A 13799-nucleotide genomic window follows, 5' to 3' on the forward strand; every position below is an offset into this window, starting at 1 on the left:
TTGGATCTTGCTCACCTACTGTGTTATAAGTTCCTTTGAGGTCAGGAATTATATCATATATATTCAGAGCTCAATAAATATCTGCTGAATGTAAAAATTTGTGGTAAGTTTGATCTCTTTGATTTCCCCTTCCCCCCACCAAAAGAAAACCTGCTCTTATTTCAGAGTCATTCCTTACTTATTTTATTCTCTATTCCTCTCATCCAGTACATCAGCAAATCCTGCTGACACAACCTTGAAAATATAACCAGAATCACTGCTGTCTTTATAACCTCCCTAATCCAAATAATTGTAAATTCTTGCCTGCATTTTTCTGCAACTTTTTTCTAAGTGTCCTTTCTGCTTTGAACCCTGCCCTTCTATGATCTATCCTGTGAGCCAACGGTTCCTTTTAAAAAGAAATTCAGGTCTCATTTCTTCTTCCTCAAAGCTCTCCAGAAGCTCTTCATCTTACTCAAAACAATATCCAGAGTCCACATACTTGCTTATAGTTGCTGCATCTAGGTCCATCTTGCCACTCTCACCCTTGCCCACTGTGTTCCAGGTTCACCAACTTCCTTGAAGATACCCAGCACATTCCCACCTCAGGGCCTTTGCATTTACTGTCCTCTCTGTATGGAATGCTGCTTCTCCAGATCTCCTCATGGCTTTATCTCTCATTTCCTTCAGGAGCCGTCCAAATGTCACTGTGTCAGATAAATCTTCTCTGCCCACCCTGTATATAATATCACATCACCCCCTGTGTGAAAAACACATTCTACCCTGACTCCACTTCATTGTGCTTCATAGCACATATCTTATTGTTTGTCCTCACTAAGCATAAAAGCTTCAATAAGGTAAGGCCTATGTTTTGTTCACTTCTATATTCCCAACACCTAGAACATTGCCTGGTATTTTGGGGGCATTCAGTACATATATGTTAATTGAGTGAATGAAGAAGATAGAGTAGTTTCAGGGCATTTTGTCTCATCTCCCAAAAGTCTGATATTGAGGTAGCATTTAAAAGTATTTTCACATACATCAACTCACTGAATTCTCATAAGGTTCAGAAGAGTTTGTAGGACACGTGCTCACTTTGAAGAGAGTTATTATTCTTAGGTGGAGTGAAGTGAAATTCTGTTCTTTGATCTTTTCGTAATTCCACACTTCTAAGACCTGACCAATCTGTTGAAGTACTTCACCCTCTTGATGCACAGTGCTTTTTGACTATTTCACTGTGCTAGTGTAAGAGTTGAGGTACTGAAGCATGGGTCAGGGAACTGGCCCTCTGAGGATCTGGCTCACCATTAAACTGTCCTGCAGGCTTAATGTTCTTGCTGATGACATTGGCAGAATGTACTTGAGACTATCCTCAAAGGGACACCTATTCTTTGCCTTTGAGGATGCCAACCCTAAAGGAATCATTGGAATCTCCTTAGATTTAAACTTCTCTTTCTTTATCACTCCCTCATCCCATGTTTCTCATGTTACTAAAACTTGGGGTCTTTGGGGGAAAATCCAACATTCCCTGCTAGTTATTTTAGGGAAATAATGCAAAGCGCAGCCTCCTATGCTTTCAAAGAACTTCCAAGGAGCCAACCAAACGGGTAGGCTTTTCATGCAGAAAAGGGATTCAGCAAGTAAAAGGAAACACCAGCTCATTTTTAGGAGAGAGGGCAAGTATATATTTAGTTTCTATTATCCATCAGGTACACTTTCTATACTCCATCAGTGATAAACAAGAGGCATGAACGAGTATATTAGAGGCAGAGACAGGAACAAGCAGGAATAGCAGAAGCAGCTGTGTTTCAGGTCCCCGTTGGAGGCCATAGTTTTGACTGGTGTTTGTGGGTTTGTCATGTGTACCAGCATCAAAGGTTCCTCTTGCCCTTTTGCTTCATACTCTTTCATTAGCTAATACACATACACCAAGTGTGTTCAGAAGTGTGTGGGATACACAAGAAATATGAGCTGTATTTTCTGTCCTCAAGAAACTTCCAAATGATAGTATAATAGGATATTTCTAAATAGAGTAGTGAAGGAAAGTTGGTTATATATATTGAATTTTTTTCATCTTAATTTCTTCTAAAACCCTATCACTTGGTTTTTAAGGTGTCCTTCTGTATCTGACTCAGCCTTCATACTTTCCAGCATTTGGAAGGTATTAGGTAAGTACAAAAGGAATTGCAGTTTTGGACCATGAATTTTAAATCATTATAATTAGGATCAAACACATCTTTATTAATCAAAATAGGAACCACTACAATTAATACATTTTTGCCAATGAGAAATAAGTTTGCTTATTCCTGTAGCATAAAAATCCATGCTTTGGGATTTGACGAACTCTTGGAAAGCATTTTCTGCATCCTGCAAAAAGTTGTTGAGATGCTTGAAGAAGTGGTAGTCAGTTGGCAAGAGGTCACGTGAATATGGCAGATGAGGCAAAACTTTGTAGCCCAATTCATTCAACTTTTGAAGCATTGGTTGTGTGACCTGCCATCGGGTACTGTCATGAAGAAGAATTGGGCCTTTTCTGTTGACCAATGCCAGCTGCAGGCATTACAGTTTTTGGTGCATCTCATCAATTTGCTGAGCATACGTCTCAGATATAACAGTTTCACGGGGATTCAGAAAGCTGTAGTGGCGGCAGACTACCAAACAGTGACCATGACATTCTTTTGGTGCAAGTTTGGCTTTGAAAAGTGCTTTGGAGCTTCTTCTCGATCCAACCACTAAGATTGTTGTCGTGGGTTGTCATATAAAACCCACTTTTTGTTGCATGTCACAATCCGATTGAGAAATGGTTTGTTGTGTAGAATAGGAGAAGACGACACTTCAAAATAATGATGTTTTAAATTATCAGTCAGCTCATGAGGCACCCACTTATCAAGCTTTTTCACCTTTCCGATTTGCTTCAAATGCTTGACGACCATAGAATGGTCAATGTTGAGTTCTTTGGCAACTTCTTGTGCAGTGGCAAGAGGATCAGCTTTGATGATTGCTCTCAATCGGTTGTTGTCAACTTCTGATGGATGGCCACTACACTCCTCATCTTCAAGGCTCTTGTCTCCTTTGCAAAACTTCTTAAACACCACTGCACTGTACGTTCGTTAGCAGTTCCTGGGCCAAATGTGTTGTTGATGTTGTGAGTTGTCTCAGCTACTTTATGACCCATTTTGAACTCAAGTAAGAATATAGCTTGAATTTACTTTTTGTCTAACATCATTTCCATAATCTAAAACAAATATAAAGTAAACAGCAAGTAATAAGTCATTTGCAAAAAAAAATAAAGCGAGAAAAGCACATTAAAATGATGTATATCATTACTACATTTATTTAAGAATGTATTCCAATACTAAACAGCAAATTTACACAATGCAAAACCGCAATTACTTTTGTACCAATCTAGTAGAATCCAACATTTCCCTGTCAGCAAGTATTTACTGAGCATCTACTATTTGCCCAACACAATGCTGGACATGGAAGCACTGTGTAGGCAGATCCTTTTTCAGAACAGAGGAATTTTGCCAGGTCTTCCTGCCCTCCATTCCCTTCTTATTACTAGGAACTCTGCTTTTCAGGCTTTTAGTAAACACAGGAGACCAATCACCAGATACTCAAGGAACAACATTTCATGTTCCTCAGAGGTATATCTCCTTGACAACCAGCCTGGGAGCACGGAAACAGACCTATCCAGCAGCCAGAATATAGTAGAGAAATTTATTACTATTTCACATTTCCTCCACAGCAAAAAAAGAGCTATAGCCTATATTTTGACATTTTAAGAAGACTTACAGGAGTTAGGCCACATCAAATGAGCTGACATTATGACATGCTGACACTAATGTTCAACAAAGCACATTTATTGCAGAATTTAAAGGCTAGTCACATACCTACAGGGATTTTTTTATTACTATTATTTCTTCTTGGGACCGCCTATCTTGAGGTTTTCGACGAAGGAAACTCTCCAGCTTTCTTCCTGAGAATTAAACTGACATAGTGCACCTTGTACATATTCTCTTATCTCAGTTCATCACTGTATCTGATTAATCATACATGAATTTGCAATTATTTCAGTGCCTTCCTTTGAAGGATAATTCAAAGTGTTCTAGTTTCATATTCTAATATTAAGACACTTGGAGGAGTACACTCTTACTGCTAGACATTTAGCAATGTTTTGCCTGTTTGATACGCTTTGGTATCCAGAAAGCATATTATTTATTGCCTAGAGCTATCGGTGGTAGTTGAAATGTCCAATGTAAATCAATGTTGAGTATCTGTGCTCATCCCTGTGGAGGATTCAATTCAGCCTAATAACACCTTGATGAGCACCAGCCATGTGTATAGCCCTACGGCAGATGCTGCTGGGCACATGCAGATGAATGTACAGTCTAAGAGATGAAATTGGGCACGCACACAGGTGCCTATTAGACAAGGGCAGTGCCACAAGAAAGGTATAAGCCAAGTGCTGCAGGGTTCAAAGGCATAAATCTGCCAGATTATAAGCTCCATGAAGGTTCCACTTTATCACAAATACCTTCCTCATTGCCTTGCATATGGTTGCTTCTCAATAAATACTTGTTGAGTGACTGAATGAAGATTCCATCTGGGGGTGAAGGTGGAGGGTAAAGGTTAGGCAAAGCTTCATGGCTGATGCAGAGTTTAAGTTGACCCTAAAGAAAAGGGGAGGATTTTCAAGCACTTATGGTAGTAGTATGAAAGTGTTCCAAGTGGAAGACAAGGTACTTGTTAAGTCATGAGGTGGAAAACCTGTGCAATGTTTTAGGGAGAAGTTTGACTAGGGTACATGGGAAAAATGGAAAGAAAAGCAAATGCTTAGGCCAAATTAGGGGACATTGCTTTTCAGTTTGGGGATTTTGAATTTAATTTATGGGCATTAGAGAAACATTTATTTTGAACAGGAACTTGACATGATCTGAACCATGATTTAGGAAAACCGATGTGGCAATGATATGTAAAATGTAACTCCCAAACTTATGTGCTTCAGGATTAATTGGGAGGCTTTTTAATCATGCAGATTGCCATATCCCACTCAAAACCTAACAAATTGGGATATATGTGAATCTATATTTATACCAAGATCTCAAGTACTAGCCAAAACAGAAGTTCATAGAATTCTAGATTACATGTGTCTGGGTGTCTGTTCTTCTAGGAGTGGAGATGGGGAGAGGGATAGAGGGAGCAAGCTTGCAGACTCATCTGGGCTATCTGTGAGAAAGGGTCAAGAGAGAGTCATGAGGACACGAGAGTCCACAGAGCCCTTTGGCAGAAGGTCTGGGGCCAAGCTTGAGTCAGGAGCCAAAGAAGTAATCCTTGAGAGGAGAATCAGAGCCTGAGGGGAGGTGTGTAGAGGGGTCTTACAACATGAGCAGGGGTCAGAATGAGCAAGTCGAGTCCTGAAGCATGGCTGCCTCGAATCCAGACACACTATTCTTCTCAAGCCAGCCACCAGCCAGAGCCCAGGGAACAGCTTCCCAGCAAGCAATTGAGTACATCAATCATTATTTTCCCATTTCCGAACTTTCATATGTATCTGGGCTTGACTGGAGATTTTGTGGGGAAACTCACATGTACTCGGATAAAGAGGTAGTAAGGGAAAAAGAAGTCTCATGAATGTTCTACTTGTTTTACTCCTCATCTTTTAAGTTTTTGAAACAAACTTTATGCAACAATGGTGTTGCTGAAAGAGTAAGCTAAAATTTTATAGCCAAATAGAAGTTTACTAGAATTTTCTTTAAAGAAATCTTACCACCTTCTGTTCAGTGGTCTGTTCATTCACTGAAAAACAAGCATTTATTGATCACCTACTGTATCAGTTTTCTATTACCATAATAGTGCTTCAAATAAAGAACCACAAAACTCTGTGGGAACTTTTTCTGCTCAGGTAGACTCACTCATATATCTAGAGGTCAGTTGCAGGTTACCTGATCTAGGACGGCAACTCAGCTTTGCTCCAAGCATATCATTCTTCAGTAGGCTAGCATGAGTAAAAGTACAAGTAGAAACACAAATTTTCAAGCCTCTGCTTATGTCATGTTTGTTAACATCCCATTGACGGGGCCCAGGGTCAGAGCGGAAGGAGACATCACTACAAAATTACATGGTAAAGTGTTCAAATACAGGGAGAAGAATGGGGCCATAGATGTAATTGATCGATTATGCCTACTAATAGTAAGACTGAGACCAAAGATGAGCCTTCATAGACTCTTCCACTAAAGAACTTTCAGGTTAGTATCAAAGCAGACAACTAAATAGATATATAAATGCATTGTGCCAAAGATAATGGCAGAGGATATTATGAGAGCGCAGAAGAAGGCATTTCAACCAGCCTGAGGAATCTTGGAGGAGAAATCTTGAGAGAAGGATATCCTAGAACTAGATCTTAGAGGATTAGTTTGGCTTATCTAGGAGGAAAAATACAAGTGGGCAGGGGAAGTCTTTGCAGACAGAGAATACAATGTGAGTAAAGGCTCATAATAAGTGCTGGCAACTGCTGGTGCTCAAAGAATGAGGAAAGAGGTGGTGAGTAGTTGATGGAGAGGAAGGGAGAGTCTTCAGTGCCATGTTAAGGTACTTAGACTGTATCCTGTGCATCATTTCTCCCCCCTTAAATATTTACTGAGTACCTACTATATATGAGACACTGCAAGTAATAGGGGAAACAGCTGTATAAGGCAGACCCAAATTATCTGAGGCTTACCACCAGGGAAATGACATAGTCATAAGTGAAATTTGTGTATAGACCACTCTGACTGCAGTTGAGTTCACAGATTTGAATGTTGTAAGTCTGAAAATAGGAGGATCAGTTAACTGACAGTTTGTGTGGTTCAAATGAAAAGGTATATCTATTAGAAACCAACAATCAATTATTTAAAGATTCTTTTACTTGCAAGGTATAGACACTCACATAGAACAATATCACTCTGTGGTGAGGTTTGATCTCTGATTTAATCTAGGTATTTGCCACATGGTAGGAAAGATGACGGTTAGCAACTTCAAATTCATATACCTCTAGTTTTGTTACTTGAGAGACTTTTTCTTTTGTCAGCTCCAATAGAAAAATTCTGGGGAAAATTTTCATCAGTTGGTCTTGAGTCATGTGCCCATGTTTAAAACAATTGCTATGTCCAGGGGGAATGGATACTATCTATGACTGACTCAAAATCACATTCTCAGCCATGTGGTGGGAGGTGAGGTGGAGGGAAGGGGCAAGGTCTGTTACCAACACAGATGGGAGGAAAAGGAGAGGCTGCTGGGAAGATAAAGAAAACAGTTGTTCATAGCAGCAAACATTGTACTAAGGAGTGAACCATTAGGGACTGTCCAATTAGAGTTAAGAAAAAGGCACTGGTGCTCCCTCGTAGCACTATTTTTTAACATTATTCTAAAAATTCTATCTAATTGGATAAGATAAATAAATCAACACCAAAGAGAAATATGAGGTGAAAGTATTGGACCAGGAGAAACAAATGTATTTTTAAGAATAATAATAAAGAAGAATAATAAAGAAACAAATGTATTTTTAAGAAGAAGAATAATATCACAAAGGTACTTAAAAACAATGTGGCAGTGGTATAAGAAAAGATTCCATTCATCAGTAGAAATGAAAAGTTTCTAGAACAGGTTTGTGTTTTTAAGGGAAGTTAGTGATAAAAGTGACATCTCAAATTGGTAGAAAAGTGGTGAGCTATTTAGTAAGTGATTTTGGGACAATTCAATAAATGGTTTCACCCCCATAGGGGTAAAGGCATATATATCTATTTCACACTTGATACAAAATTTCTGTAAGAGCTATAATTTTTATTGAAGCAAATATAGAATTTTAAAAAATTTAGGGGTAAGGTTATACTTAGAAAGGAAAATCTGAAATCCAAAAGCATGAAAGGAAAATGGTTGAAAAACCTTCTTTTTTTTTACATTGAAAGACATTTTGAGCAAAACATCCAGAAGAGAAAGGGATAAAATATATTCAACATATACCCCCTAAAAATAATATTCTTAGCTTATTAAAAAATCAATATGATGAGAAGCGGACTTGGCCCAATGGATAGGGTGTCCACCTACCACGTGGGAGGTCCACAGTTCAAAGCCTGGGCCTCCTTGACCCGTGTGGAGCTGGCCCATGCACAGTGCTGATGCGCGCAAGGAGTGCCTTGCCACGCAGGGGTGCCCCCTGCATAGGGGAGCCCCATGTGCAAGGAGTGCGCCCCATAAGGAGAGCCCCCCAGTGTGAAAGAAAGTGCAGCCTGCCCAAGAATGGTGCTGCACACACGGAGAGCCGATACAACAAGATGACGCAACAAAAAGAAACACAGATTCCCGGGGACTCTGATAGGGATAGAAGTGGTCACAGAAGAACACACAGCGAATGGATACAGAGAGCAGACAACTGGGGGGAGGGGGGTAAGGGGAGAGAAATAAATAAAAAATAAATCTTAAAAAAAAAATCAATATGAAAACACAAAAGACCAAATTTTAGAAGTGGGCAAAAAGTAAGCACAGGCAATTCTTTCATATAATATGAATGCAAATCACAATGAAAAAAACAAAAGATGGCAGAGAAAGAGGAGAACTCTTTCATACTAATGGGGGAAGTGTACTTTTAAAAAATTCTTTGGTGATAATTTAGCAAATGTCTCTCAACATTTAAAATATGCACACCATTTTACCTACCAATTCCATTTTTGTAATCTATACTTCCTGAATGTATAGGGATATGTGCGAAAAGTTATTTGTAGCGTTCACTATTAGAGTAAACAAAGATAATGAAAATGTCTATCAATAGGGAATAGATTAAAGTAATTATGGTACCTTCATATTACAGACTACTCTGAAGTTTTTGACAGGAATGAAACAGATTTTATGGACTGGCATGGAAAATTGTTGATAACATTATTCAGTGATAAAAATGTGCAGAGTATGTATTGTGTGATCCAATGTTTGTTTACAAATAGAAAATCTGTGTGTGTATATATTCATATATTTTTATGCAAAGATTGAAGATTTGTTAAATGCACAGGAAACTTTAATGGTGTTTCCTGCTAGAGAATAGGAGTGGGGTATGATTTTATCTATCATTATCCATGTATGTATTTATCACTAAAACTTTTAAATGCTAATAATCTTTCTTACTTTAAAAAGTTTCATAAATTTCCCATATAAAATTAATTTTTAAGTTTTATTTGACTGCTTCCTTTGATGTTTATAATAATAATAGGCCTTAAATTAATTGAGAACTTTATACTAATATAGAATTTCACATATACTAAAAATAGTGATATATTCGAGCAGATGTGGCTCAAATGATTGAGCATTGGCTTCCCACATATTGAGGTCCTGGGTTCAATCCCCGGCCCCGGTACTATAAAAAACAAAACAAAACAAAAAAACAGCAATATCAAGATAGTTGCTTTGAGGAGCTAATGGAAAGAAAAGGTTTGAGGCACAAAACATTGTGAAAACTTTGTCAGAATGTAGGATAACTTCTTTTTAGACTGTAGGATAACTTCTTTTTATAATCTAAGTGAAGCTGGTGAAAATATTTAGCTTGATGAGTAGAAATATTTAGCTCAATGGGCAGAGAGGAATTCATAGAGCCATTATATTCTAACCTGCTCTATCCACTGGAGACTGTCATGTAAATGTCTGACAGAGCTGTGCCCATGAGAAGTTACATAACATCAGTATCCATTAAGATGGGTCATTGAGTACAAAGTGTGCTCACTTTACCAATATAAATTTGCAGGGATCAAATGAAGGGAAATCAAAGATGAAGGAACATCCAAAGTGTGACCTTGAGACTTTGCCTCTAGGTATAGTCTTGTTTCATCAACGTGGAGGAAGGCAGAGATAACTTTTAAGTTACCTTGGAGCATAGGAGCATGCAAATTAGCTCACGAATTTCTCCCCTGATGAGAAATCAAACTAATACATACCTGCCTATTTTATACAGAAGCATACTTTCTTACCTGGCACTAATGAAAGGAGGCAGTGTGGGTTACAAAATTTTGAGCTTAGAAAAATTTTGAGTTTCAAAAGAAAATGACAAGCAAGAGTCAACCACAATGCATGGCAGGATTGTGCTAATTAACTTGGACTGAGTGTCTTTAGAATGTTAGACCAATGTGTCAGTTGTATCCAAAGGGGAAATAGTGGGTAGGATTTGAAAAAAGTGTGATGATTTGTATTCACCCTGCCAGATCTAAGTACTTCAGCCTCCTTGTATGCAGGGGTTAATAAGTTTAATGATGAAGTTTCCCTAAGGAGCAGACAGCATATAAGTAAAAATAAGATAGGTATCAAAATTATACATTGGGCATTTTCCTAGATTCTTTTCATTTTATGTCACACTATTTCAGTGCTCCATTTAGATTCTCTGTACCCCATTTTCTTTTACTTTTTCTTTTCTTTTCATCCACCTTCCTTTCCTGCCTCCCTTTTTCTTTTCTTTCCTCCCTCCATCTTTCCCTCCCTTCCTTCCTTCCCACCCTCCTTCCTTCCTTCTTTCCTTCCTTCCCCTCCCTCCAGTGGGTAGCTCCTGGGTCATCATATCAAATCCCTGTCTTTGGTATCATTTTTGAAATGCTGCTTAGAGAAAGTCTTAGGTTTTTCTACACCAACTGAAGTTTAGAGTACATGTCAAAGGAGAAATGAGGGACATTTTTAAAATTGTGAATTTTATATGTACTCTACCACAGGTATGTGGGTATTCCCCAAAGCAAAACATTCAATCATTGTGGCCTTGGTATAGTAGAGAATATCTTCAAAAAGTCTGCATTTGAACACTGCCATGAGTCATGGCTTTATTTTTTTTAGACACTAATTGTTGCTCATTTATTGTGTTCTAAACTCTGTGCCAAGTGTTTTACATAGATTATGTCATTTAATTCTTACTATAATTTTGTGAGGCAGGTTCAAATAGAATGCCCATTTTGATAGCTGAATATTCTTAGGCTGACGTAGACTGTCCAAGGCCATGCATGTGGTAAATACGGTTGCTGGGATATAAGCCCAAACAATGGTATTCTTTCATTTTTAAAATTTTTTAAAATTTTTAAAGAAGCTTTAGATTACATTAATGTTACATAAAAAATATAGGGGATTCCCCTGTGTCCCACTCCCTCCTTCTCCCACGTTTTCCCACATTGACAACATCTTTCATTAGTGTGGTACATTTGTTACAATTGATGAACACATATTGAAGCATTGCTACTACCATGGACTATAGTTTACATCATAATTTATGCTCTGTCCTGCACAATTTTGTAGGTTATGACAAGATATATAATGGCCTGTATCTGTCATTGCAATGTCATGCAGGACCATTCCAATGTCCCCAAAATGCCATCATGGTGCACCTATTCCTCCCTCTCCCACTCCTCAGAACATCTGGTGGCCACTGCCTTTATATCAGTGATACAAGTACTTCCATTGCTAGAATAATAAATCTATAATAGAATAATAATAAGTCTACTTTGGTCCATTGCTCATTCCCCAATCTTGAGGATTTGGGGATTGTGATGCCCACTCTGTGATTCTAAAATGTGTGCTCTTAATTGCTTTGTACTTAATTACCTTTTAGGAACATTATCAAAATTAACCACTCTAATGGTATAGTTAAATTGGCTTAGAGGAAAGTTTGGATGGATCAGGTTTTGGGGATGTACAGATTTGGGACTTCTGGAGTTTAAAGATGAGTTCCTGGTTTTATAGGCTCAGGAACTGACTCAGATCAGCCAAATAAAGTGATTTTCTGGGCTTATGACACATTTAATAATTTCCAGTGGATGGTTATTCCTTTCCTGTGACTAGAATGAACAGTGGTTAATACAGTCAATCAGTTCTAGATTTAAATTAAGATTTACCATTTTAATAGCTGTGTGACATTGGGAAAATTATTAAGCCTTAGTCTCCCCATCTGTAAAATGAAGATAAAAGGCCCATTTCATTAAATTTTCATGAGTTGATACATATAAAGGGCTGATTGTGGTGTAAGAGTCATAGTCAACCTTCAATAAGTGGTACTTGTTATTAAAGACCATGTAAGCAGATTTGTTTATGATAGTCCAGTACATGGAAAATCACATGATTAATTAATAGGAAGTTTGATGAATACCCAATCTTACGGAATATTTCATTCTAGCGTGGAGAAATGCTCTTCCTCTGTTACTATGTCTACTATTTTTGGCACTGAAATACTCATGGCTGTCAGAATCAGTTTCACTCCTTTAAAGAGCAAAGGCTAAACATGGATACATTCCTAAGTTTTGAATATTTTTACAAAATTTCTGTTGTAACAATCATCCTCCTGAAAGGAATACTGTATTTCCTCCAATCTTATATATCATCTATAGTAAAATGGCATCATGGATTAAAGAATAGTTTTTGGAGAAAAAAGAGATGATTTACTAAATGCACAGTATTTTTTTAATTAACAAAAATAGCTTACTTTTATCTAAATAATCACATACTACTTTCTTCTTAACTCTCATATAGTGTGAGTTATAGTCTTCTTTACATTCATGGCCTAAAGTTTCTTCTAAATAATTTTGACCATAAGCAGTATAACTGAATTTTGGTGAATCCCCACCCCCCCAAAAAAGACTATGCTCTTAAATTATCTACTTCTGTGGGTATGGTTCTCTTTAATTGCATTAGATTCCTTTTAGATGACTTGATTAGACTGCTTTTGATTGGACCATGTCAGTGAGGTGTGACTCAGGTTGCGTATCAACCCTCTGGCTGAGTCTGATATAAACAAAGACACAGAGAGATGGAGACACATTGATCCTGCCATGTGAGAGAGAGGACTGTAGAAAAACAGAAGCCCCAAGGGCTTAGGGCTGAGGGAGGTCCTGGAGTCTAGAACCAACAGATCCTGGAGGCTTGGGAAGAGGCCCCTGAGTGGCTGGGTCCACAGAACAGTTTAAGGCTTGGGAGACTAGCCTGATGGTGCCTTGATTTGCACATTTCACAGCCTTGGAATTGTAAACTTTCACCCTGAAAAAATTTCCCATTATAAAAGTCAACCCATGTCTGGCAGTTTGCATCAGTAGCACTGTGGCAAACTAAGACCAGCAGTTAGGCATAACATCATAGTGACATGGGAATTTGTTTTTATAACACTTTCTCATGATCCTTACCTTTTTGAACACTTTTAGGATTTACAGTATAATTTTAAGCCATTTTAAAAACATATAATAGTTTATTATGCATTTTCTCTTCAAATTCATAGTTTGATTTTTTTTCTTTGAATTAACAAATTAGTCTATGAAGCATGTTCAGGACACACAAAAATTTTCAGCAAATGATCCCTTTATTACTTGCACGGGATAGAGTCCAGATGGGCAAATAATCTCTTTGTCACCTATATAGCACAAAGAGTCTAAAAGATCAGGAGAAGTCCCCTCAAAACCAGTTTCCTGGGGTGGCCCAAACTGTTCCATGTCATGGTGGATAGATGGCAACTCCCCCAAAACTCTTCTAGATTTGGAAATCCTGTAAGTGCAGGATTGACAACTACAGCCAGCTGGGCAAATCTGACCTGCCAACCGTTTCTGTAAATAAAATTTTATTAACTCAGTCACGACCCTTCATTTACATATTGTCTGATGGATTTCACACTACAGTGGCAAAGTTAAGTAGTTGCCACAGGGACCATATGGCCTATAAAGTTGAAATGTTTACTATTTGGCCCTTTACAGAAAAAGTGTGTGAATCCTTGTTGAAAGTTTGAGATTATTTTATGAATCCTGAAAGGAGAAAGATTAAGTTTGTAATCTAATCTATTCCTCTGGGTG

Source organism: Dasypus novemcinctus, chromosome 12 (assembly GCF_030445035.2).
Source record: "Dasypus novemcinctus isolate mDasNov1 chromosome 12, mDasNov1.1.hap2, whole genome shotgun sequence".
NCBI lineage: Eukaryota > Metazoa > Chordata > Mammalia > Cingulata > Dasypodidae > Dasypus > Dasypus novemcinctus.